Source organism: Ursus americanus, chromosome 14, assembly GCF_024610735.1.
Source record: "Ursus americanus isolate L20-20 chromosome 14, mUrsAme1.1.p, whole genome shotgun sequence".
NCBI classification, from domain to species: Eukaryota; Metazoa; Chordata; class Mammalia; order Carnivora; family Ursidae; genus Ursus; species Ursus americanus.
In genome coordinates this window covers 46015884-46042359 of record NC_142140.1, presented here as the reverse complement: position 1 = coordinate 46042359, position 26476 = coordinate 46015884, and the positions used below count along the sequence as shown (strand labels likewise).

Sequence of the window (26476 nt, the reverse complement as noted above, 5' to 3'; positions counted from 1 at the left end):
TGAAATTGCTTAAAAACAAAATCTCAAAATCAATCAATCTGAGCACCCAAATGTCCACCAATATGAGAACCAATCGTGATACGTTCACACACTGGTGAAAATGAATGAGGTATAGCTACCACAACATGCATGAACTTAAATGAGGAAGTGGCAGATGTCTGTAAATAATGTGTTGGCCTGGGTAATAAAGCTGAAAAACAGTAATACTAAGCAATGTACTCTTTAGAGGTATATGCAACTGAGACCAAAATTAAAAAGGATGACGACTTCAAAATTCAGGATGGACAAGGAAATGAGGTAGGGAAAGAAGCATACACAAAGCAGAGGCAACTGAACTGGTCACGCGAGGTCTCCTCAAGCTGGAAGACAGAAATTAGAATCACTCAGATTTAAAGTGCAAACCACTGCACCTTTAATCACATATGACTGAATCCACTGCATCTTCTGTGATATCAGAGCATGTTCCCTCTGCTATGCCTGACAGGGGCAGTGTGTTAATAACACTAGAGCTACTTGATCCCAGACAGATCTTCACAAACTTGAGGGAGGTGGGGTTTTTGATATCTCATTTTACTGACAGGGAAACAAAGGCTCAGAGGTTAAGCAGCCTGTCCCAGATCACTATCCATTTCTCCAAATGCCAGTGAGTGTCCATTTCCAGCTTTAATACCACTAGTCACAGCTCATCTGTTTACCTCCTTACGTGGTCCATTCCATTTTCAGCATGCTCTACTGGCCAAAGTAAAACACAGCAGAGGTAAAGAGAACATCTGCTAAGCATGAAACAAAATGCTGAGTGACTAGCCCATTCTGGTACCAGGACAAGAGAATGCCAACTGCTGTTTAACAGTAAAGAGTGACTTCAAGGTTACAGCTGGTTTCAAAACCTGGGAGGCAAAGTCTGCTTAAGATCCTTGATGAATCAAGCCCTCATCCTCTGCCCTGGACCAGAAGCTGTTTCACCAACAAGCACAGAGAGTAAGATGGGTTCTGAGATAAATCTTTAGCCTCAGGTACACATGCACAACTGTGAGTAAAACTAGAATGGAGAATGTGCCCTGGAACCCTCACCTGAAGACATCAACACTGTATTACCTAAAAGATCGATTAAGGCATCACTAGAAATAAAGTTCACAGAAATAAGTCCCACGATACAACTTAAAATTCAACCTCTTGACAATATCATGCATTCAGATCTGCATACAGTGTCTTGCAACTGGCATGTCATATGACAAGACTCATCTAGGCAGAAGTATCCTGCAAGAACACGGAGAAAACACCATCTTATCCTGCAATTGCTGCTTATCTAGAAGATCAAAAGGGAGAGAGTAAGAAGTAAAAGCTGAAACTACTTCAATTCTGCTAGGTTGAAAAGGAATTTGTTACAATCAGAAAGATAACAAGTGCTGACAATGATGTAGGGAAACTGGAACCTTCATATATTGCTGACAGGAATGTAAAAATAGGGCAGCAACTCTGGAAAGCAGTCCACAGTTCCTGGAAAGATTAAACATAGTTACCATATAAGGAGGAAGTTTCACCCCTAGCTATATCCTCAAAGGAAAGGAAAACATGTATACACAAAAACTTGCATGTGAAACTTAATAGTAGCGTTTTTCTTAAGAACCAAAAAGCAGAAATTCACATGTCCATGAACTGATGAATGGACGGTCCCATTTATAAGAATGTGACCAGATTTTCTGAAAAAGGAAAAATCAAAATCTAAGCTGCTTCCTTTTGGGGGAGCAAGCTGTCTAGTTTATTTATCCTGAGGCTCTATGCTCGCCTTCCAAGCACAGGTGGCATTTGGTGCTTCTTGCACTAGGTGGGAGGAAGGATGAAGCAATCTAAGCTGTCCAGGCATAAGTCTCAGGACACTGAATGCAGGAAAAGGCAGAGCCTGCCAAGACTGATGCTGGAAGCACCTCTCACCTCTGCTACATCTATCTGATCATGAGTTGGTAAGAGCCATCCCACTTAAAGGATTTTGTAAATTAAGCTGTTCTGGTCATATTCTGGGGCAATGCATAGAGAAATGTTAAGTTACAATGATTCTGTGAGCTGTTTCAGGATTAGACTGGCTGAAATGAAAACCTAAGTCAAGGTACTTGCCATGGAAAATGTCGTTAGTGGGTTGGGTTGAAAAGCCAAGGCTGTGGGGTAACTGACAGGATAAGACCCTAGGAAGGGGTGGAGTCCACTGCATTTACAGTCACCCTTGTGTCCACTTTTCACAGCTGCCTAATAAAAACCCTCCAATCAGGTTTCAGCATGCAAACAGGACATGGGAATTTTGTAGCAGGCTTCTGTATTCAAGTTCTAAACTGAAACCTGTGTTCAGGGACACCTGACTGGCTCAGGGGGTTAAGTGCCTGCCTTTGGCTGAGGTCATGATCCCACGGGATTGAGTCCTGTGTCGGGCTCCTTGCCCAGTGTGGAGCCTGCTTCTCCCTCTGCCTGCTGCTCCCCCTGCTTGTGCATGGGCTCTTTCTCTCTCTGACAAATAAATAAAATCTTAGGAAGGAAGGAAGGAAGGAAGGAAGGAAGGAAGGAAGGAAGGAAGGAAGGAAGGGGAAAGAAAAGGAAAGAAAAGAAAAGAAAAAGAAAAAGAAAGAAAAGAAAAGGGAGAGGGGGAGGGGGGAGAGGAGGGGGAGGGAGGGGGAGGGAAAGGGAAAGGGAAGGAAAGGAACCTTTGTTCAAAAGTAGACAAGTGCCTATTTGCAAACCCAGGTTCATTTCATTGCAGCACTATTCATAACAGCCAAGAAGGGGAAGCAATCCCAATGTCCATCAACATATGACTGGATTAAGAAAATGTGGTAAGAACGTACAATAGAGGGGCGCCTGGGTGGCTCAGTCAGGGCGTGATCCTGGCATTCTGGGATCTGGGATCCAGCCCCCGCATCGGGCTCCTGCATCGGGCTCCTCCGCTGGGAGCCTGCTTCTTCCTCTCCCACTCCCCCTGCTTGTGTTCCCTCTCTCACTGGCTGTCTCTCTCTCTGTCAAATAAATAAAATCTTAAAAAAAAAAATGTACAATAGGATATTTTCTGCCTTTAAAAAAGGAAATCCTCTCATATGTGACAATGTGGAAGACATTTGCTAAGTGAAATAGGCTTGTGACAAAAAGACAAATACTGCATGATTCCACTTATGTGAGGTATCTAAAATAGTCAAACTCTTAGAAACAGAAAGTAGTATGTGGTTGCCAAGGGGCTGGAGGGAAGGGGAAAGAGAGAGTTGTTAAATGGATATAGTTTCAGTTCTGCAAGATGAAAAAGTTTTAGAGATCTATTGCACAACAACGTGCACATACTTAAAAACATTAAGATGATAAACTTTTGTATATTTTTGACCAAGGGAAAGAAAAGGCAGATGGTTTCACCACAGATTCCTCAACTCAGAAATGGAGATAAGACTGTCCCTCACAGGCTGGCGTTAAGTGTCAAATGGGATGCAACAGAAAGCAAGTGTTCAATAAACTCTATTAATCCTATTAATAAAAGTGAATGTTATGATTTGGTATTAACTTTGCACATTTCATAATGCAATCACAGTGGGCCTTGAGGTCTGGTCTGCAGCCCAGTAGCACAAGCTCTGTGGGCAGGCCTCATCCACCTGGTTCAGTTGACTCAATCCAGGCAGACCCGCCACCGGCATTTTCTATAACCATGCTTCAGACTTTGTTCACATTCTCCACACCCAAAGATAATGGGCCAAATGCACCAGCCCTCCCCCAAAGCTCTGCTCACAAAATGGGGGAGGAGGGAAATATATGGAATGAATGAAATGAAAGATGTCAGATAAAGCAAATTCCAAGGAGGAGCAGGGAATTTTCTAGGCCATAAAAACAGAAGGGAAGAGACTGGAGAATACCATACTTACCTAGGTAACTGGAGTTCACTTCACAATGGATAGTTTTCAAAAGAAAACCCTTTCTCTGAGCTGATGAAGGTTAATTCTCCACCTGAGTTCTTAGGCTATGCAGGCTTGGCTTTTTCTAGCCTGGGACCTTGCTGGGACCGCATTTCCAACCTCCTGTGGAAATGGGAGCAAGGTACTTGCCCTTCTCCACAAATCAGGATTCAGTTCCTGACTGTCCTCTTACTCTAAATGTGGCCCCAGGCCCCTCCTCTTCTCTCTCCACACAGCCCCAGAAGACCTCACCCATCCTCCCAGCAATGCCCAAAGTCCCCACTTCTGGCCTAGGCCTGCCCCTGCATTCCAGAACTGCACATCCACCTGCCTACAAGACAGTTTCAACCACAAGCACCACGGGACTAAAATAAGCCTATCTTCTCTAAAACCTGTCAAATCAGGCACACTTGCCACATGGTCGTAGTGGCTACTGTGCTGGATGGATAACTCGAAACTCAAGATTTTCCATTACTGCAAGAAGTTCCACAGGACAGCACTGCTTTAAAAACTGGGTAGGTCGGAAGAGCTTGTGACTTTTGATCTTAGGGTTGTGAGTTCAAGACCCACATTGGGTGTGAAGCTTACTTAAAAAAATTGGGTAGGTTACTGTAAAATAAGATCCAAACTGGACCCTGAAAGCTGGGGGGGGGGGGGGTCATCTAGAAAAAGCAAAGAATCAAAGACCTGGGACGGCAGTCTGTCATAGAAGCTAGGGCCCAGAGTACCACAGGATGGGAGTTTTAGCCCATATGCAGTGAGGTTTTAGAGCAACAGAATTCTCTGCAATAAATCTATTACATTTTGATCATATTCCAACTAGCTTACTGGTCTAATTTTTTGTTTTGCACGAAGCCTGTTTAACGACTTCTACCATCTTCTCTTGACTGGATTTTTCTCACAGCTACTCAGAACCAAACTCTTACTCAATGAAATCATTTGTCATCTTACAAGGTCAAAGAAAGGTTTTCAAAGTAAAATGATCTGTTTCTTCAGGGCAGTCTCATTAAATAAATTGCCACCTTTCTAGCACTGAGCCACTGCCCACCACTGGACATATTAAGACCCCTGAAACACTTGCCTCACTATGCCCTCAGTCATGCTTTAATTGTACATGGCACAGACATGGAAAATATCTTTATTCGCCACTGAATCTTCACTGCACACACAGAATATAGCACAGTGCTTGATTACCTAGTAAGTCCTACACACACCCTGGCAGAATTTGGCCTGTTTGCTTCAGGCAGGAAATTCCCTTTAAACAAGAGTCCCTAAGTGGGAAATAAGCACCCATAAGCTGGAACTCAATTGCATCCTACAATAAGCAGCACTTTGAGACAGACAGACTCATCATAATCCTAAGAGATCATCCAGTTCACACCCCTGCTTTAACAAGCCTGGGGCACATGGACTAAAGACGATGAAGTTGACGCCAGCTTACTGACTGCCCAAACTCCCTCTCCTGTATTTAGACTTTCACTGGACTAACAAGGAAAAAATGGAGGTGAAACCGAATCAAGACAGGTGAAGTTTAATTGCACTCATGTGAATTTCTTCGTGAGACTCCTCAGGAGAGTGCCACTGCATTTAGTGACCAGATGCCCAGATAAAAAGGAGATCTGCACAGCCAGAGTAATGCCCCTCCTCTGACCATTCCCCACCCTGGTGAGTGCCTCCAAGGGACAGGTGCTTGCTTGCAGAACAGTCCAGATCCCCATGCAGGCCTGAGCTGTCCTCAGATGGACCAGCTGAAATGTCAGCTCCTTTCCTATGCTCACAGCTGGAAGGTCTCTCTTCCTTGAGAGTGGCTGAACTATACCTCTGAGAAAGCACTCCTGCTATCTACCTTGTGCACATTATGTGCACAACCATCTACATGGGGCAGATTTCCTCCTTCCACAGCTTGTAGAACAGAACTCAAGAGCACGTGGGAGGTACCTGGCTGGCTCAGTCGGTGGAAAATGCAACTTCTGATCTCCAGGTTGTAAGTTCAAGCCCTACGCTGGGTGTAGAGATTACTTAAAAATAAAATCTTGAAAAAAAAAAAAAAAAAAAGGAAAAGGGGGCGCCTGGGTGGCTCAGTCGGTTAAGCGTCTGCCTTTGGCTCAGGTCATGATCCTGGAGAATCCTGGAGTCCCAAGATCGAGCCCCACATTGGGCTCCCTGCTCAACAGGGACTCTGCTTCTCCCTCTGCCCCCACCCTACTCGTGCTGTCTCTCGCTCTCAAATAAATAGAATAGAATAGAGAGCGCACGTGGGCTCTGGAGCCAGGCGCTGCCACTTACCAGCTCCATGCCCTTACATCCCTGCTCAAGTGACTGAGCTCTCTGGGCATCAGCTTTCTTTTACAAAATGGAGATGATACTAGTATCTAGTTAGTAAGGTTGTTTTCTTAAGACTTAAGGAAAACATAGGAGCTTTTCTTAGAAATCTAGCACCTGGGCCACAGTAACCACTCAAATACTCACTAAAACAGAGTGCTCATAAACATATGCTCGAGCTTCCCGTCTGGGGAAACAGTGAGAAAGAAGAGACCCACACTGCAGCTCCATACATTAAGGCTGACAGACAGCCAAGTGACTCATGTTCAACTTCCCCATTAAACAAAAGGCAAGCAGTAACAGAGAAAAAAAAACCTGTACATTCAGAAAAGATAGTTCTACACTTTTCACAAACCTTTTCACAGTCATGGATTAAAGATAAGCACTGCCTCAAAGTGAACAAAGGGAATGTGGGGGTCTGGAAGGCAAGCAGAAAGAGCCACAGGCCAGGGAGAGCATTCAGCCCTCACAAGTACAAGGGAAGGATGCTCACAGGGTTCCCAAAGCAAACAAGCCTAGAGATGTCCTGAGAGAGGACCCTGAGGACAGGTCAACTAAATTACAGGCTGCATGTGCTGCAACTCAAAAGGGCTCCAACACTGGTAACTCAAAACTGCATTCCCGAGATTACAAAGATGCGTGTTATGATTCTGAAATAGATGAACACAAAGGTGGTGTTATTTCCAGACAGCTCATCTGTCAGCTCAATTGTTTCCTAGTGTCAAAAGGAAAACAAATGAAGACACATACACATGACTCTCTTACTTAGCAGTTTTTTATAACTGAAAGCTCTTGAGCACCAAGTAATTTTCAACAAAGATTATAAATGAAAACAACCTACACATGGATGGCACCACCTTTTACAAAACTCTTCCATGTATCCTATCTTTTCTCTTAATTACAGAATAGAAAGGGGAAACTGCTCAAGCAACAAAAATCATGCCTGTACAATAAGACTGTAATTCAACTGAGCAGAGCAATGGGATTAATTAAAGCCAACAACAACAGTAAATGAAAGGGTGAAATATCCATCAACATATAACAAGTTTAATCTTCGAACTTTAGAGATTGAGGAGGAGTAAGGGAGTTTTTAATATGCACTATTCTTAGAAGTAACAGGAGTTGTTTTCCCTCCTCCAACAACTCTGCCCCAATTACAGAAGTATGAATTATTCAAGTTTATGCTACCGTGTTTCCTATTCCTTCCACGATACAGGGATGTGGGGAGAGACAGCAGAGTGGATCACGTTCCACATATTCCTAGGCATAAACATTATGCTGAAGAATGATACTTTGCTATCCCACAAGTTCTATCTCCCTCAGCATGTAGTTCTAGTGTATGCATGGTGTATGCATGAAGTACACTAAATCACAATAAGGACCCACAGCCATAATTCTAAATCTACCCACATCCAACACCACCAAATGACAGGCTAGCTAATGGCCCACTGGGTTACCTTCTGCAGCAAAAGCTCCAGGCCAACACCAAATCCTGGAGACAATTTTACGAACAGTGGCAACTTCAGTGAACAAAAACCTCTGCAGCCACTGAGAGACCCATTCTGACATTCCTCATCCCCAGGAAAGAAAACAAGCGGGAAAAGAGGGGGGTGCACAGGGGTCTTGGGCAGGTTTGTACCACTGGTGACTCTCACACTAAACAGCTCTATAACACCCTCTGGAGGATTTTACAAGGACAAACCAAAATGGGCACTCCACATTGTTTCCACATCATAAATTTGTAAATGTCTGCAAAAGCAGGCTACGTGCAAAAAGGAAACTCTTCAAAACCACCAAGAGCCTTTTAATTAACATAATAATAAACACATTCTCTAAGTAAAATTTAGGAAATTCATTTTAGTACATGCTCCTTGGATGGACTCTGGTTTATGAGAACCATCTCTGCAACTGTTCAATGTTCACGCATATGCATTTTTTTTTCTGGAGAAAGGACCCCATAGCATTCATCACATTCTCAACATGACCTCTGACCTCCCCTCAAGTTAAGAACTGAAGCTCTAGTAGAGAAGCAGGGCAGGTCTCATCCTTGGCCACTGGATCCTCAATTATTCCAAGCCCCTTAAAGGACTGAATAAATTCAATAGCAAGAACTGTAGGAAAATGATTACTCTAGCAGTGCTTAAAACTTGTTTTTGATTATGGAAATCTGAGTAGGCTTTCTGTAATACTAGAGGAATGTCAAGCAGCAGACTTTACAAGAACTTAAGTACAGAAACAGCTTAGCAAATGGCAAAATTACAACTGTAGTTTTCACAGGCATAGACGAAAGATGAACCCAGTCCACTGAAATGTTCTCCATTACAATTTCATTCATACAAGCATTTACTGAAATTTACCTACCCGGTCTCCTTTCCAAGTCTTAACCTGTGCTTCCTCGATGTTATAAGCCCATCTCACCCCTGTGCTTCCTGAGGGCTATTTTTCTGGCCAAACTGGACGCTATCATCACTGGTGACCTGAGTCCTCTCACTCCCCAAAAGAGACACTGAGACTTGGCTTGACCCCACTCACAGCTCCCCACAGTGGCTCCCTCTGTACCCAGCACCTGGGAAAATAAACGATTTAATCCTCTACCAAAGGACTTGGAATTCATAATTCTTAACCATCCTCACTATACCCTTTTCTTGAGTTACTCAAGCTGATTTTAATTCTGGTTTATGACTTCGTATGGGAAACTGGCTTCCCTTTCAGCCATCCAAAATTTCTTGCTTCCAGTTAAGTGGCACACTACTTCTAGTGAAAAGACAGACTGCTCAGCCAAAGTATTTCACCTAGCATGCCTCCTAATGATGAACAAGATGCTGCTGGAGCTACTATTTGGGGTAAGCAAGTGGAGGGCAGAGATGGGCTACAGGTCCCATGTTTGAGGCAAGGTGGTTTGACATTCCCATTCTGTACACGGTCAGTGATGGGCAATGATCCAAGTCAGAGTCTTCTGCCATCGAACAGCACTACCAGGGAAGGACTCAATCTTGACCTTGAGATCAGTGTATCGGTGATAGGTAACAAGCTCTGATGTCCCTGTTCGAGACCCACTCAATTTCTTGTCACATCAGCCAACAGATTTCCCTTTTACAGTTTTACATTAGTTATTTATACCAAAAAGACCTAACCAATAAAACTATTTCCAAAAAGAGAGCGAGAGGGAGATACCCTAATTAGAAAGTTGGAAGGACAGTTTCTGAGAATAAAGGACAGGTAGTTTGCCTCACACACTTGAAGAGATAAAAGGCCCCAAATGGAATCACTTGTGCTTAGCCCCACAGTCACCAAACTGAGACTTAATAATTATGGTTTCAACTTCTCCCAGGAGTGGAATTTTAAACCAGTCAATCTGGAATTACCTGGTCAGTACTAGTGAGGTAATCTGCCCAACAGACCCCAGCCCCTAAAAGGAAGGTGACCTTGCCTAAAACCATCTGCTTTTCACTGTTTGTAACTTCCTCATCCTGCCCCCTTCTGCCTGTAAAAAACCTTTTATTTATACAGCTCTTTGGAGCTCCCTTCTACTTACTAGATGAGATGTTGCCCGATTCATGAATCATCAAATAAAGTCAACTAAGATCTTTTAAAATTTACTCGGTTGTATTTTTTTAACAACACACACACACCACTCTTTATATACTTGTTTGCCTGCTGCAAACTACTGACAACCTTCACTAATAACATGCTTTCTCGACTCCCCCACCCACTCCAGGCCCTACAGAGAAGACTCAGCAAACAGTGGGTACAAGGAAGAAAAACTGAAGAGCAATGCAATTCACCTGCTACTAGAAAGCATATGCAGAAGTCACCCTCGGACAAGTGGGGAAGAAATAGATTGCAATAAGGTTAAGAGGAAAAACTACCATCAAGGTACCTACAGTTAAAAGTGAGTCGTATCTAAAACAATATTATTTCACACTGTTCTGACAGGACCCACGGTAAGATACACGTTTTATGATGTACACAGCAATACATAAAGTCCAAGTAAAGGTTTTATGAAATACTCTTCAATGTGTGATACTCTTTGACATTTCCTTTTTCCCCTTAAACAATGATTGCAACCATAAGGTTCACATCATTACCATCAGTTTGGGGAAAAACAAACAAACATGTAAAACAAGAATGACTTTCTTAAAATCTAGATTCTGGTCAAAGTTTTCTGGAGCCCAAACCTACTACCCCATTTTGCATGAGAAACTGAGACTTGAGAGGGTATGTGGTCCAATGCAAGTGTGCCCCTGTAGCCAGTTCTCATGCATGCACATGCACACCCGTGTGTACGTACATACGTATGTAACAACACACACACACACACACACACACACACACTCTCTCTCTCTCTCTCTCTCTGTGCTGGCAGGTTCCACACCCACGCAGTTCTCCTGTTTCAACCCTCACATTAACGATCTGCTCCCACCAAATATAGGTTTCCTCAAAAACAATGGAAAATGTTTCAAGTGTAAAATCCCCAAACTGATCTCACTCTTTCTTTTTCTTTATTCTTAAAACACGGAACAAAACAATCTCAAAGGCTAATTTGCTCATAGATGTGTATGTGTTATTGCCTGGGGTAGGACAAGTGGGGACATTAGCCACCTACAAGGACACAGGAATTACTAATTCCTGTTTCTGAAAATTGGGTAATACCAAGCCCAACACCTCTCCCCTGGCACCGCTTCCACAGTGTGCCAGTGCCTCTTGACTTGACAGCAACAAGGGGACTTTCAGCCTTAAATGGAACCAAGACAAGGAAGGTGACCACATGCAAGTAGAGTCTGGACAGCTTTTCTCAAAGCCCTTCAGGCAGAGCAAAGCAAGCACTCCCTTCAGACCCCACTCAATCCGAATACAATACAAACGTGAGCCCTCCTGCCCCTGCACCTTCTGGCCACCTGCCAAAGCGCAGGTATACAGATTCCACTTCACAAATAAGGAAACTGAGGTCTAGGGAGATTATGTAAATCACCTGAGGTCAAGACCAGAAGGGGGCAGGGCTAGGACTGAACCTCGACAGTGGACTCCACAGTTCTCCTCTCCAGTGACACAGCTCCAACCAAGCCTGCTCTCCACAGGCCAAAGACCTAAAACTTCCTACATTGGGTAGAACAGGCCAATACTTGTCAAGGAAAAGATCACAGAATAGCCTATACTTACGATGAACTAAAAAAAATCTTTGTTATGTCATAGATCAAAAAGAAGAAATGGCATATTCAATGAAGCACTTTTAATTTGCAGTTAAATGCTCAGATTTGGTTGATCTCTGAAAGTAATTCTCCAATTGGGCTGAACACAAAAAACACCCCATAAGGCACTGGATCTGGATGGTCCCTAGTAATGACTGACATCAACTGGTCCACTGGGTCAACAAGGCCCAAAATCCATTAGTAGGACCTCAGCCTCCCATCAGGAACTTCACTTTCCTGGCCCATCCAGCTGCCTGCCTCTTTTCCAGGGAGAAGCTGATTTAAAGGAGATCGGAGTCCTTCTGTCACACCCAGATGTCACCACAATTCAAATCAGGGCCAAAGAAGGTAGGGAAAGATGCTGCGCTTGTGCTCTGGAAAAACTTAAGTCCACCAGCGACTTCTGGCACCATGGCCATTGCCTTTATTCATACAATCAAGTTTTAATAAATAGGAAAGTTACACTTTAGGCCCAAAAATACACCAGGCTATATTTCCCTGCTGGATCATTTCCCCAAACTCTGAGGTCAACATCCCAGAGTGGATGCCCCCAAACCACTGAATTTCCCCTAATCCCATTAGCATTTCTTTTAATCTCAATATCAGATAAAAACAAATCCTCACTTAAAAAAAATCTAATCTCCACTTTAAATCACCTCCTCCACTGGTCTCCATGCACTGTTTTCTTGGGAACGCGACACAACAGAGAGGGAAGGAATCCTCAGAAGGCACCTGGCTGCCCTTGGTGTCACCTGGTGACATGATTTCTAGGAGTACCCGCTGGTGCACCTTCCTAACCTTCAGGGGCACTACTCTCATACCTGGCTACTTCTTCCCACTTCTATATTTCATCCTGGGCAATGATAGCAAGTAAGTAGCTAACCCTGAGAGGGCACCACCTCATTATACCCTCAGATGAAAAAAAGTGAAGTTTGCAAGAGATTGAGAGACAAGCTGAAAGCCACACAGGTGGCAGCAGGGCCAGGACTCAAACTCAGGTCTGTGTCACACTGATGGTTATCAGTCTTTGGAGCAGGCTAGCAAATATGAGACAGGATCAGATGCCAAGAGGCTGCACAAGCCCTCCCCAGTACCCTTCCCCAGAGCACTCAGATAACACTGGGTTCCTATCACAGGATCAGGAATTCTGAGACTTGATTTCAGGAAACAAAGTCCAACTCTGGCAGGAGAGAGTAGAAAGGTCAAAGAGCAAGATGTCGAGACACATGCGCTTCTCAGAAGCCTTCAGATCACATAGACGACATTTTGTTCTTCCCCAATTGCTTTTTATGGGGAAAAAATGTTAAAAACCTCACCTTTATAAACAAGACACTGTCAAGCTGTAATTGTGGAGAGATGGACATTCATGGAACTTTTCTGGAAAACTAATTTGTATCAAGGTTTAAAAAATGCACACCCTTTGATGTAGTGATTCCCTCCCTAGACATGAAAAAAGAAGAAAACTTGAAAATCAAGTCCAAAAATAGCAGAATTAAATTACAGTACATTCATATGGTAGAATATTAGACAACTATTTAAATAGAGCATCTTGGAAGTGTTCACAATGTAATATTTTTTGAAAATTTAAGAGTATAATCTAATTTTGTTACTCACAAATAAAAATTAGAATACAAATGAGGTTAAAGGATAGTTTTTGACACTTAACATTATGTTAACATTTTTACTTTTCAAATTATTTCAAACGACCACAAACTACTTTTGTTTAAGGAAGGAAAAAAAAAATAAACAACGTACAATATCATTTTCAAATGATGGTGGACCAATCGGTGCTATTCCTCTTCAGGGTTCAGTCAAGAATGGGACAGATAGCTGTTTGCCCTAACTTTGACACCGGACTCCATCTATTTCTTTAGAGTGGAATATATCCCATGATTTAAGCTGGGATGTGTGGATGCAGTTTAATGAGCTGTAGCCTGTTTAGACTGCAAAAGAAAAGTAAGGGTTTTAACAGTAATATACAACAGTAGAAGTTTGGAGTGCATCTTCCAGATGGGTTTGTCTTACCAGCATTTCAAACTGTTCTCTAGGAATGTACAATTTTTAAAAACTTAGGATCAAACCATGCAGACTGTACTACATGCAACATGCTGACATCCTTGCACTTCCATTTCCTCATTTTTTTAAATGGGTACACCCACAGCTCAGCAAGCTTTTCCTTTAACCCCTTGTGAAAGCACTAGAAAATCAAGGCAGTTAAAGCCATTGCACATGGTCACATAGTTACCCTGACCCAGCAATTCCACTCCTAAACATCTACCCACTAGAAAATGTCTGCACAAAAATTTGTACATGAATGTTCACAGCGGCCAAAGTGGAAACAATCCAAATGTCCACCAACTAAAGAACGGATAAATAAAATGTGGTATGTGTTCACATAATAGAATATCATTCAGTTATAAAAAGAATGAAGTACTGATTCATACTATAGTATAAACCCTGAAAACATTATACTGAAAGAGATCAGACACGAATGGCTATATATTGTATGATTCCTGAAATATCCAGAAGAGACAAATCTATAGAGTTAGAGAATAGTGGTTGCCAGGCATTGGGGGCGCGGGGCAGGGATAGAGAGCCACTGCTAATGTACAGGGGTTTCTTCTTGGAGGGATGTAAATGTCTTAACATTCGTTATGCTGATGGCTGCACAACTCTGAATATACTAAAAACTACTGAATTGTATGCTTTAAACTGGAAAACTGTATTGGGTGTGTGAACTGTATCTCGAGAAAGCTGTTATTTCTTTAAAGAAGGATATGTGGTGGGATTTTATTACAGTAACATTGTAATGCTCAAGTTATACAGAATTTAAATTCAGTAAATGTTTAGAGATAAATACGTTAATACAGAACAAATCCACCAAAGAAAACTCTCATGCAAATATCCTGTCTTCCTTTGCACATAGTAAGAACCAAGGAATTAATCGCTGAAATTGGGCAATCACATCCACATGAAACCCGAATATTAAAAGAAAATGCTCAATGTTAAAAAATAAAATAAAATAAAAAAGATCAAGTTTTTATTGACAACAGGAGATTCACATTAAGAAATGCTACCCATACATGTTTATTACCCACTTCATCTCCCTCTTAAAATACTTTTCCCAGGCCAGTGTTGAACCACAGCCCAAACCCACTCACCACATTTCAAACTAAGTGGGAAATGTACAGTAGACAGTGCACAGAAGCAACTGCATGCCACACTGCCCGGACTATAAATAAGTTCACTGCAATTCCTGGACCTTACAATCCTAGTTAAAAGTCACATTGCTTGTAAATCACTACTAACCAATTATGTCCCCTCCTAACATTAAGAAGAATTATTTGCACTTGGTATGCCAAATTCTTGCTCAATTATCTCTCCAGTTTGTTCACTCACAGAATATTTAAGGTGCTCTTCTAGGTGCTGTGGATATAACAGAATTAAAATAGGCAAAACCAAGCAAACGTAACCCTGCCTACATGGAACTTACATTCCAGTAAAACAAAACAAACAAAAAACCATAAAATTTTATTTTTTACAAACTCATGTCTTATGAATTAAAAATGAACTGTCAGCATTTGCAAAGAATCCCCACATTTCTCACCTTGCAAACATGCAGCCCTTGCTAAACATAAAAAGTCACAAAGATTTATGAAATATTAGTAGCAGTTTCCAATGACAAGCTTTTCTTCCCTTTTTATGCATATGCCAGGAACATAAAGACAAACAATCTACTTTACAAATTTATTCAAAATCAGAAATCGAAATACTTTACAATTGTGACAGGTGACAGTGGGTCGTCAAAAGATTTAACAGCCCAGAGTCTTCAAATCATTGAAGTACCAAATAGTTTTTTGCTTTAAAATTAAGAACAAGGATTCCCATCTCCTTCTAGATCTGTAAATCTCAAGTCATTCAATAACCTGAATTGTGTAACAGAAAAATATCGCATCCTCCAAACCTCCAAAAACAAAAGTGCAATTTAGTACAAAGATCACAACAACTGGCTCAAAAGGGTAACTTTTAGAAACAAAGTCTAAATTCCTTTAAACAATTCAATAATTTAGTGAAAATTTTACAAAGTGGCCAGTAATTCTCTTACAATTCTTAGGTAATTTTTTTTTCCTCATCACCATCCAAGCTAGGAAAGCCAGTCATACGGGCAACCTGGACCCGTCAACCTATCCTCAAAATGCAGCCACTTTCAAGTTCCAACTTTCATCTGTAGGCAAAGCTTATGTTCAGCAAATTGGCTGGGGCTGAATTCTAGCTAGATGTACACAGGTGGGCTCATCTCCTTCCAGTTATGACCAACTAAAGTGATCTTACTAGGAAATTTACTCCACGGCCTAAGCCCTGAGATACGATGCTTTCTACTAATGAAAGGGGTATGGCGGATAACAGGGGAGCAATGCATTTTTCCCCCAAATAATGCTTTTCCTTCTAGATTTAGTCAATGGAAACCATCTGAGAGGTTTATCTTCCCCAGGATGAAGTTCAGGGAGAGAAGAGCTTGGTTATATGTAACACCTTGAAGAAAAGATAATCCCCATCCAAATTAAACCAAAAGGAATGTTTTATTAAAATACTGGCAAGGTCATAAAACAAATTTTATCATCCAAAACCTACTTGGAATTGAAAACACATTCATAAATCCTGCTGAGTATAGCTTTCTTTACCACTTCCAAACTACAAATTCTAAGGACTAACAACTTAAGGAACTTGACAGCCCCATTCATAAAAATCTCCCAACCATTATTACAGCACCAAAGAGCCACTGGCTTAGAGCTACACTGAAACTTGGTTTCTGTAAACACGGACAGATAGAGCCCTCTCAAAGGGAAGCAAAGACACTTCAGTTCTCACGAAACAGACTCCAAGAGGTCACTTCTTGCATCCAACATACACATAAAAATGAACCCAAAGACCAAGATAAACCCCACCAGGTTGCAGAAAACATTAAATGAGTAAACAAATAAAAATAACATTTCAAAAAACAATGCGTGGTCTTGAGTAAATGGGAGGTCAGCCACTCAGCAAAAGCACATGACTCATCCAAGGGCCTGAATATAAGTATTTACACTGTCTACTACACCAAAGTGGGATTTCCCATTTTCATCCAAGGCCAGGCCTTGGGGGCAGCTCAGTCGGGTAAAGTTATGCTGCTTCCGTTGGAGCGGGGGGGGGGTGTCATTTTATTTCGCTGAATCACAACTCCCCCACATCCCCACCCCAAATCACCACCCCGCGCAACACTGCGAACAGACGAGGCCGTGGCAAGGACGCCAGCGAGCACCGACCCAGCAAAACAAAGCGCCCAGCGCAGGGTTGCCAGGCTGGGAGTGGGTGGGTAAAGGGGGTCAGGTTCGCCCCACACAGCACCGCTCCCACCCACGGGGATGTCTCCGGGCAGGCGTGCAGCGGCAGCCTCCTCCCTCCACCTGGGGACCAGCCCCATTCTCCGCAGAGCTCCGGGGACGGCCGGGAAAGCGAGGAAATGGGGGCGGGGGCGCGCTGCCCCAGCCCGGGCAGGAGGACCCAGGCGCCGAGGGAGAGCGCGCTGAGCCCGGCCCACGTGAGCGGCGGGGCCGAGGGCGCCCCGGAGAACGCGGTCGAGGACAGCGGAGCCCCCGGCCACCACGCCGGGCCCGGACTTACCGGGGCCGGGCGCGCCGCGGGTTCCGCGGGGCCGCTTCCTCCTCCTCCTCCTCCTCCTCACTTGACAAAATGGCGGCGGCAGGAAGTGCCGGGCGCCTCGGCCCGCCCCCCGCCCGCCCCCGGCCACCCGCCCCGCCGCGGCGCCCGCGCCCCCCGCCCGCGCCCCCGCCCGCCGGCCGGCCCAAGCCGGGGGGCGGCGGCGCCAACGGCCGGGGAGCCGCGAGCCGCCCGGCCACTCCGACACCAACGGCGCAGGCCGGCCCGGCCCGGCGCAAGCGGCACCGCGCGCGGACGCGGGAGGGCCCGGAGGCCCGAGCCCGCGTCGCCCCGGCCTCCCCGCCCCCGCGCCGCGCCGATGGCGTAGGTGCTGGCGCACCGGCCCCATTACGCAATGCAGGTTACGCGGGCCGCGCCGCGGGTCCCCGCCGGCCGCCCCGCGCCGCCCGCCGCCCCGAAGGGCACCGGTCCTCACCTGAGACGCTAGGCCGCACGCCGCCCCCGCCGGCCGCCGCCCCCTCCTCTTCGGGCTGCCTGCGCGGCGCCGGGGCCCGCCCGCCGCGCCCGCCGCTCCGCCGCGCTCACAGGCCCCGCTCGCCTGCGGGCACTGCCGGCAGCCGCCGCCGCCGCAGCCACCGCTTCGGCTCCTCGGCTGCGGGAGAGCAGAACAAACAGCCCTGCCGCCGCCGCCGCCGCCGCCGCCAGCGCACTGACGTCACCACGTACGCTGCGCGCGCAGACCCGCGCCGCCCGCCCGGCGTGCGCGCCCCGCGACCGCGCCCGGCGCCCGCGAGCTCTACAGAGCTAGCGGGCGCGAGGTGAGTGGGGGAGGCGGGCGCGCGGGGTTGGGGGGAACCCCTCAGAGGGAGGGTGCAGAGATCAGGCGGACCCAGGGAGGGCACCCCCATCAGACGGAGGGGCGTGACCCTGCGGACCAAGGGAGAGGACGGAGGGGAGACCTGTCAGACTGAAGGCTGGGACTGAGGGAAAAGATGTGAAGGCAAAGGGAGACGTCCAAAATTTAAGAAAGCTCTGTTGATGAGACCCTCAGCAAGAGGGAGGAAGGTGAGGAGAGACCCAGAGGCTGACGGCAGAGGCCAAGGAGGGCCCCCCGGCTGGGAAGGCGGAAAGGTGTTGAAGTAGGCTGGGACGCTTCGGCCCGCCAGCCGCGCCGGGCGCCGGGAGAGGGCGGAGGCGACTGTGCGCAGGGCCGCGGGGGCGTCTGTCCCGGCCGGCGTCTGTCCCGGCGGGGCGCCGCGGGGATGCAAGGGCTGGAAGTGCTGGGCCCGGCCCCCAGCGCGGGCCCTCCAGCTGTCCGCCGGCCGTCCCTCAGCCTTGAGCCTCGAAGGCAAGTCAGCTCCACTTACAGAACGAGGGGGTTAAGGTTTAGGTCGCTTGCGGTATAAGATGAAGATTCTGGGGGCGCCTGGCTGGCTCTGTGGGAAGACCCCGCGACTCTTAATCGCGGGTTTGTGAGTTTGAGCCCCACGTTGATTGGAGAGCTTACTTTAAAAAATTAAAATAAAAAAATAAAATGATTCTGTTAAATTTTTCAAATGGGGGAACAAAACCTTTTTCCCCTTTGCTCTTATCTTCACTCTTTTGGCACTTTCTTTTATTTTTTAAAGATTTTATTTATTTTGAGAGAGAGAGATTGAGCATGAGCAGTGGAAAGGGCAGAGGGAGAGAGAGAGAGAATCCCAAGCGGACACCCACCCAGCCCAGAGCCCCAGGCAGGGCTCCATCTCACAACGCTGAGATGGTGACCTGAGCTAAAATCAGAAGTCCCAGGCTCAACCAACTGAGGCACCCAGGTGCCCCACTTTTGGTACTTCTAGTTCCATCTTCTAGAAATTGCAAATTCCGTTCCTTTAAAAAGTCTAGGTAATTAAAAAATTCCCTGATGGCCCCTTCTTCCAAAATGTATCAATACCCTAGCATGGCAAATAGTTTTGTCAATGTCATGGTGTTGGCTCACGCTTCAAGGGCAATCATAAATCACTGATGGGTCCTGAGGAAAGAAAAGACTTAAATTTATCTGTTACTTTAGCAAAGCATGAGATAACAAATAATCACGTGCAAGAAATAAAGGAAGTGATTGTACCTGGATTATTAGTCAACTTCCTTCTAATCAAGTATTACGGAATACTGAAATTTGTGAATATCTACTGGCTCCTTGTTTTGCACGCTTAACAATTTGTGGAAGATGATCATAAGTGGGAAAAGAATACAAAAGTACCCAGGGCTATGTGAATATGGAGTAACAATTTTTTTTCTTTTTAAGGGAACCGGAAGGTATCCATTTTAAGCTGTCCTTTCCATCGTTGTCTTCTTGCATTATCTACTTAATTTATTGTTGTTGCCGATAATGTTTTTGGAAGTAATTTGGAGCTGCCAGTTTGCAAGTCACATAATAAAATCTTTCATTTTACTTGAGTCACACTTCATTGAAACAAAACTGTAACATCTAGCTTGATTTACTGGACCAAACCGGAGGGCTTTGGACTGTTGCTAGAAGTCAAGTCCAACCTGAAGAAAATACGCAAACTGTAGAGGCAATTGCAAAAGCTGTTTTCAAAAATCTTTTGGACAACGGTGTCCCATTCTTTTTGTCTGCCATAGTGCAGACCCTAACTCCTTACAACTTAAACTCAGAAAATGTTTATCTAGTTGAATCAGTTTCATAAAAATTTTTGTTTTAATAGTTCATATAATAAGTTCTTGTTCTCTTGTTATTACTGCGTTTGCAATACTAAAAACCAGAAGAGATTAATAAAAATATTAAGGAATGAGACATGAAGTACATACTATAATTCTGAATGGTTTTAAATATGCATTATTCATTGTAAATAAGATAATACATGAAACCATTTTAACTGAACAATGCAAAAGATTATAGAGAAAAAAATAAAGTATCCCTCTTATCTCTTCCCCTCCCTCACTAGAGAAACCGCTGTTATCATTTCTATGTGTTTTAGACCTGTGCTGTCTGTTAGGACCACACATGGCTATTGAGTGCTTGAAATGAAGCTGGCTCAAATTGAAATGTTCTGTAGGTGTAAAATACACATTACATTTCAAAGATTTAATAGGAAAAAAACATGTAAAATATCTTTTTGTATTGATTACATGTTGAAATAATTAAAATATTAAAATATTTTTTGTATTGGTTACATGTTGAAATAATGCTTTGTATATTGGATTAAGTAAAATATATTATTAAATTTAATTTTTACCAGTTTCTTTTTACTCTTTTATTTATTTATTAAATATTTTATTTATTTGTCAGAGAAAGAGAGAGAGAACACGAGCACAAGCAGGGGAAATGGCAGTCAGAGGGAGAAACAGGCTCCCTGCTGAGCAAGGAGCCCAATGCTGGACTCCATCCCAGGACCCTGGGATCATGACCTGAGCTGACTGTAGATGCCCAACCGACTGAGCCACTAGTGAACTACTAGAAAATATAAAATTACATTTACAGCTTGCAACATATTTCTATTGCACAGCACTGGTCTAGACTTTTTTTTTTCTTTTTTCTTTGTGACAACATTTTACTTATTTTTTTAAGTAAGCTCTATGCCCAACATGGGGCTGGAACATACAACGGCAAGATCAAGAGTTGTAATGCTCTACTGACTGAGCCAGCCAGGGTCCCTTGGTCTTTTTGTTGTTGTCGTGAAAGTGTAGTTGACACACAAATGTTACATTAGTTTCAGGTATACAACATAGTAGTCCCACAACTCTATACACTGTCTAGACTTTTCTATGCATCAGTATGTATCCATAGAAATCGTTGTATTGTTATAAAACAAAAGGGATTATTCTGTATTTGTTAATTTGTAGCATGCTTTTTTTTCATGTAATATATCTTTTTTTTTTTTAAGATTATTTATTTGTTTGACAGAGAGAGAGACAGCCAGCGAGAGAGGGAACACAAGCAGGAGGAGTGGGAGAGGAAGAAGCAGGCTCCCAGCAGAAGAGCCTGATGGGGGGCTCAATCCCAGAACACCGGGATCACACCCTGAGCTGAAGGCAGACGCTTAACCGCCGTGCCACCCAGGCGCCCCCATGTAATATATCTTAGAAGCCATTCCACATGAGTTCTGCCTAATTGGGACATAACTCCGAGATGACATACAGTATGTTATCTGGTAGGGACAGATTGTAATTTATTTAACTATTCCCTTATTTTGAACATTTAATTCATTTCTAGTTTTTCCGTCACAAGAGTGAACATCCTATATGTTTACCATTTTCCTTTCCTACTTGCCAGCATTTTCCCAGATTAAAAAAATCTGGGATGCCTCGACGGCTCAGTTGGCGGAGCATGTGACTCTTGATCTCAGGGTTGTGGGTTCAAGCCCTACACTGGGTGTAGAGGTCACTTAAAATCTTTTTTAAATCTTTAAAAAATGTGTTAGTGTTTTCTTAAAAGCAAGGATAAATTTATCAACAGAGTCAGTTTTGGAAAACCTGGAGGTGTTTGATTTGTGATGGCCTGAATCCACACCCACTTTCGAATGAGAACTCGCCCATGGAGTTACGTTCTGGAATTAATAGTTAGCCTAGAGATGGTGCGTGGCTCACCCAAGATCACATATGTACACAGTTTAGAAGTCAAATCTCAAGATTTGTTGAAGACTGCCTGCATCTTTTCTCTAGCACCAGAGTTGACAGTTTTTTTTCAATATTTGAAAAAAAAAAAGGGTAGTCAATGTTTTGTTTTGTGGGCCATACAATCTGTAAAATTGCCAGTCTTGGTAGCTCTGCCATTGTAGCACAAAAAGCAGCCGTAATTAATGTACAAGTGAATGGGTGTGGCTATGTCCCCAAAAAATGTTATGTATACTAAAATTAGGATTTCATGCCAATTTCAGGAATCACAAAATATTATTCTTTTTTGAAAATTTCTGTTGCATATATTTATATAAGTTACTATTATTTATATATTCCATTCTTTGCTATACATATACAGACAGCAGTCTAGATTTGTCCCATAGACAGTAGTGCTGCTCCCTGCTCTAGACTCTGAAGTCTAGAAAATGGAAATTTCTTCACCATTCTACAGAAGCTAATCTGCTTGCGTTTTTTTGTTATTTCATTTGTTTTTAGCAGTTTTAGATTTACGTTAAAATTGAGTGGAAAGTACAGAGTTCCCATACGCTCCCTTACTTCCCCTCTCCACTTCCCCCATTATTAATATGCATAGTGTGGTACATTTGTTACACTTGATGAGCCAATATGGATATGTGAGTATTAACTGAAGTCCATAGTTTACATTCGGGTTCACTGTCTGTGTTGTATGTTCTATGAGTTGGGTTTTTTTTTTAAAGATTTTATTTATTTGAGAGAGAAAGAGTGAGCACGGGTTGGGGGGGCGCAGAGGGAGAGGGAGAAGCAGAAACACTCCCCATTGAGCAGGGAGCTGAACATGGGGCTCAATCCCAGGACCCTGAGATCATGACCTGAGCCGAAGGCAGATGCTTAACCGTCTGAGCCACGCAGGTGCCCCTATTCTATGAGTTTGACAAATGTGTCATGACATGTATCTGCCATTATGCTTGCCAATTTTTCTTTTTTTTTTTTTAAGATTTTATTTATTCATTCAACAGAGAGAGAGACAGCCAGCGAGAGAGGGAACACAAGCAGGGGGAGTGGGAGAGGAAGAAGCAGACTCCCAGCAGAGGAGCCTGATGTGGGGCTCGATCCCAGAATGCCAGGATCACGCCCTGAGCCGAAGGCAGACGCCCAATGACTGAGCCACCCAGGTGCCCCTATGCTTGCCAGTTTTTAACTCATAAACTAGCTAGGAACAAAAATAAGCTTCAGAGTAGAATATCGCAATTCTGTCAGCCAGAAACAGGTGCATGGTTGCCGATCGCCCTAAGGGTAATTTTTAGTTTCTGCTACTTTGTTATTTTGTATTTTGCCATGTTTTTGCTTCGTTTTGAAGTATTTGACAAACATCATTCACTGTCACATTCAAAGTAATGAGATACTGGGAGACCTGGTATGAAGTGCCATATGGCTGCAATTTAAAAAAAGGAAGTAGGGGCGCCTGAGTATCTCAGTTGGTTAAGTTTCTGGCTCTTGGTCTCGGTTCAGATCAGGATCTCAGGGTCGTGAGATCAAGCCCCACTTTGGAGTTTTCTTGAGATTCTGTCTCCCTCTCCCTCTCTCCCTCCCACTTGTGTGCCCTCTCTCTCTCTCTCAAATAAATAAATAAATCTTTAAAAAAAAGAAGTGATAAAAAAAAGGTTTGAAAGTGGAAAGAAAATGCAGATGTTGTGCATGGAATGAAACTGCTCAAGAAGAAGGAATCTGAAGTCAACGAATGATAGTGGGAAAACTCGTATATTGTTCATCGTTTGGTTCAATCATTTTAGAAAACAGTTTGGCCTTATCTGGTGAAGTTGAAGCTCTGTATACTCTGTGGCCCACTAATTCCAGTCCCTTGGAAATTTGCTGATACTCTGAAGAAGGTTCAGAGCAGCTGTGTTCTGAAGGTCCCACCCTGAAGACAAGGCGAATGTTCACCCACGGCAGGATGAATAGATCATGATACAATGGAGAGGAACTAACCACAACCACATGGGACAACATGGGTGAATCTTGCAAACATAATAGGAAATCAAGGAAGCAAGGCCCGTGTGTATATGTGATGATTCCATTGCTGTGTTGATTTTTAAAACAGAAAAATAGATGGAAGGTTTTAGAGAAATAAAACTATAAAGAAAAACAGTCACCAGTGGTTGCCTGAAAGGGTGGCCCGGAAGAGGTGAGGGGGTGGGTGGGCACAGCCAGTATTTTAATGTGGTGTAAAACAAAAAAACAAAACAAAAAAAAAACCCTGCAACAACAACAACAAAGTGTGCGATCTACCCTCTTACTTTTTTAAGTATATGGTACAGTGAACTATAAGCACAATGTTGTATAGCAAATCTCTAGAATTTTTTCATCTTACATGAATGAGAAGTGTTCTGCGATTTGACTGGGCACTAGCTTTGTAATTCTATGCCTATGTTTTATGCATATTTTGTGTTTCAATTTTTTAAAAGATTTTATTTCATTTTAGAGAGAAAGCATGCACACGCACTAGTAGGGGGAGGGGCAGAGGGAGAGAGGGAATCTTAAGCAGACTACACTGCATGGAGCTGGACACAGAGCTCGATCCCACAACCCTGAGATCATGACCTGAACTGAAACCAAGAGTCAGATGCTTAACCGACTGAGCCACCCAGGTGCCCCTGTGTTTCCATTTTTTAGGGAAAGAATGAATGACATATGTAAAGAAAACTGCCTGAGCAAGAAAGGTAAATAGACAAGGCAAATGATACGGTTGCAATGTACAAACTTTTGAACATATGGCCAGGAAATGAGCCCCATTGTAAGACACCTTCTAGTATAAGACTCCCACAGGAGGCTGGTGATTCCAAAGCTTGGAGGCTGCTAAAAGTGTTGCTGGTAAAATTTTGGTCATGAGCCCCTGACGGTCCCATGAGTTCAAGGCCCGGAATCATGGCATCAGAATGAGTGGCAGTGAGCCAAGTGAGGCTACGCCAGCTGCTAAAAACATTCTCTTTGGCGTTTGCTGAGTAAGGAAGGTTTCTTGCCTTGACCAATTTTCACCAATGTTGAAAACAGGCTGTTGTGGGGAAGGATGGCTGATAAAACTTATTTTAGCAGGGACTCCATGAGTAGGCTGTTTTTAAAGCTTTGTACGAATAACCTGCTCTCATCAGTCTTAAGTACATGTCAGGACTGAAAGCCTACATCTCTTTTGTTCCTTTCATCTTCAAAAAAATGGGCTGACGAAGCAGGCACTTGGAATCTAAGAAGAACATCTCTAGGGGCACCTGGATGACTCAGTCGGTTAAGCGTCTGCCTTCTGCTCAGGTCATCATCTCAGGGTCCTGGGATTAAGCCCCGTGTTGGGCTCTCTGCTCAGCGGGGACCCTGCTTCTCTCTCTCTCTCTCTCTCTCTCTCACTCTCTCAGTCTGTGGGTCAAATGAATGAATGAAATCTTTTTTTTTTCAGTCTTATTTTTTTAAAGATTTTATTTATTTGACAGAGGGAGAAAGAGAACACAAGCCAGGGGAGTGGGAGAGGAAGAAGCAGACTCCCCACTGAGCAGGGAGCCTGATGCGGGGCTCAATCCCAAGACCCTGGGATCATGACCTGAGCAAGGTAAACGCTTAACTGACTGAGCCACCCACACGCCCCAGAATGAATAAAATCTTAAAAAAAGAAAAAGAAGAACGTCTATGTCTGGAATTGTACTAGTATTATGTGATAGGCAACTTTCAAAGATGACTCCCTGTGACTCCCCACCTTCTGGTATTCACACCCTGGTGTGATCACTTCTTGAATTTGGGCCAGACCTAGTGATCTGCTGGTAATGAAGCGATTCTGTCAGAAGTCATGGGATGTCACTTTCATGATCAGGTTACAGAAGACTGGCTTTCATCTAGCTGGACTCTCTTTTGACTTTTCAGCTCGCGCATTTTGATGAAGCAAGCTGCCATATAGGAGAGGCCCATGTGGCAAGGGGCTAAAGGTATCTTCTGGTCAACAGCTGGCAAAGGAGCCAAAGTTCTCAGTCCAACAGTTACAAGGAACTTAGCTCTGCTCACCACCACCTGGGCAGCATTGAAAGGATATCCTTCCATAGTCAAGCCTTCACATGAGACCACAGCCTGGCCAACACTTTGCAGCCCTGTAATTCCAACTAAGGACTCAGCTAAGCCACACCTGGATTCCTAACTCCCAGAAACTGTGAAATAATAAACACTTTTAATTTTAAGCCAACAACTTTCGGAGTAATTTGTTATGCAGCATAGATAGCTCATACATCCTGGGGCCAAATCTCCCCTTTCCTTAGAGAAGACACCTTCAGCCTTAGCAGGATTGATGAATATTGGCAAGAAAATTCTTCCTTCTCCCAGAATATGCTTTTAGCTTCATCTGCCTTTGCCATTGTTGAGCTAGACCGAGTAATTTTCAAACATGGGAAAATTGTTGTGGTCTTAGCTCTTTTGAAACAACCAATATTGTCATTTTCATTGTCCTCCAATGGGAAGGAATTAGGGACTTATGGTCTCTAAGAAGGCTACAGTTTTTCTTATGGGGACCATTGTAGTAGACACTTCATTCTGAAGTTAGTCATTGGCCCTTGGGGGTTGTTTAAAGAGGAATTCTCTTAGAGATAATTTTGTGGGAGCAAATAAAAGGAAATTTGTGATGCATTTGTGAGCTCCCTATCTTCACTATTTAATGAAATGTTCCCAAATGTTTGTAGTCATCTGAGAAGCTAAAATCCTTGGGCATTCTCCATGGAGCAGGTTGATGATTTGTTTTTATGGATATCTTTGGGCAGTTTGCTGAACAAAATC

The 26476-nt window shown here is 43.9% G+C and overlaps 1 protein-coding gene and 1 long non-coding RNA gene across 4 annotated transcripts in view; one reads left to right on the top strand and one right to left on the bottom strand.

Annotated features, from left to right (window-relative positions):
- The window catches only part of BRD4 (bromodomain containing 4), an 88017-nt gene extending 70257 nt beyond the window's left edge, over positions 1 to 17760 (bottom strand). The window contains exon 1 of one of the 3 annotated variants that reach the window (XM_045778830.2): positions 17559 to 17760. The gene's annotated coding sequence lies outside the window, so the exon portion shown is untranslated. Of the gene's footprint in view, positions 1 to 17086; positions 17194 to 17558 lie in introns of those variants that run through there. The other 2 variants (XM_087867204.1, XM_045778829.2) reach the window with 2 other exon arrangements.
- A 153-nt stretch (positions 17761 to 17913) lies between these two features.
- LOC148108958 (uncharacterized) lies at positions 17914 to 25914 on the top strand. Its single transcript, XR_015726701.1, has 3 exons — positions 17914 to 21234; positions 25156 to 25271; positions 25580 to 25914. It is a non-coding gene; the product is annotated as an uncharacterized LOC148108958 (long non-coding RNA).
- The last annotated feature ends 562 nt before the right edge of the window (positions 25915 to 26476 follow it).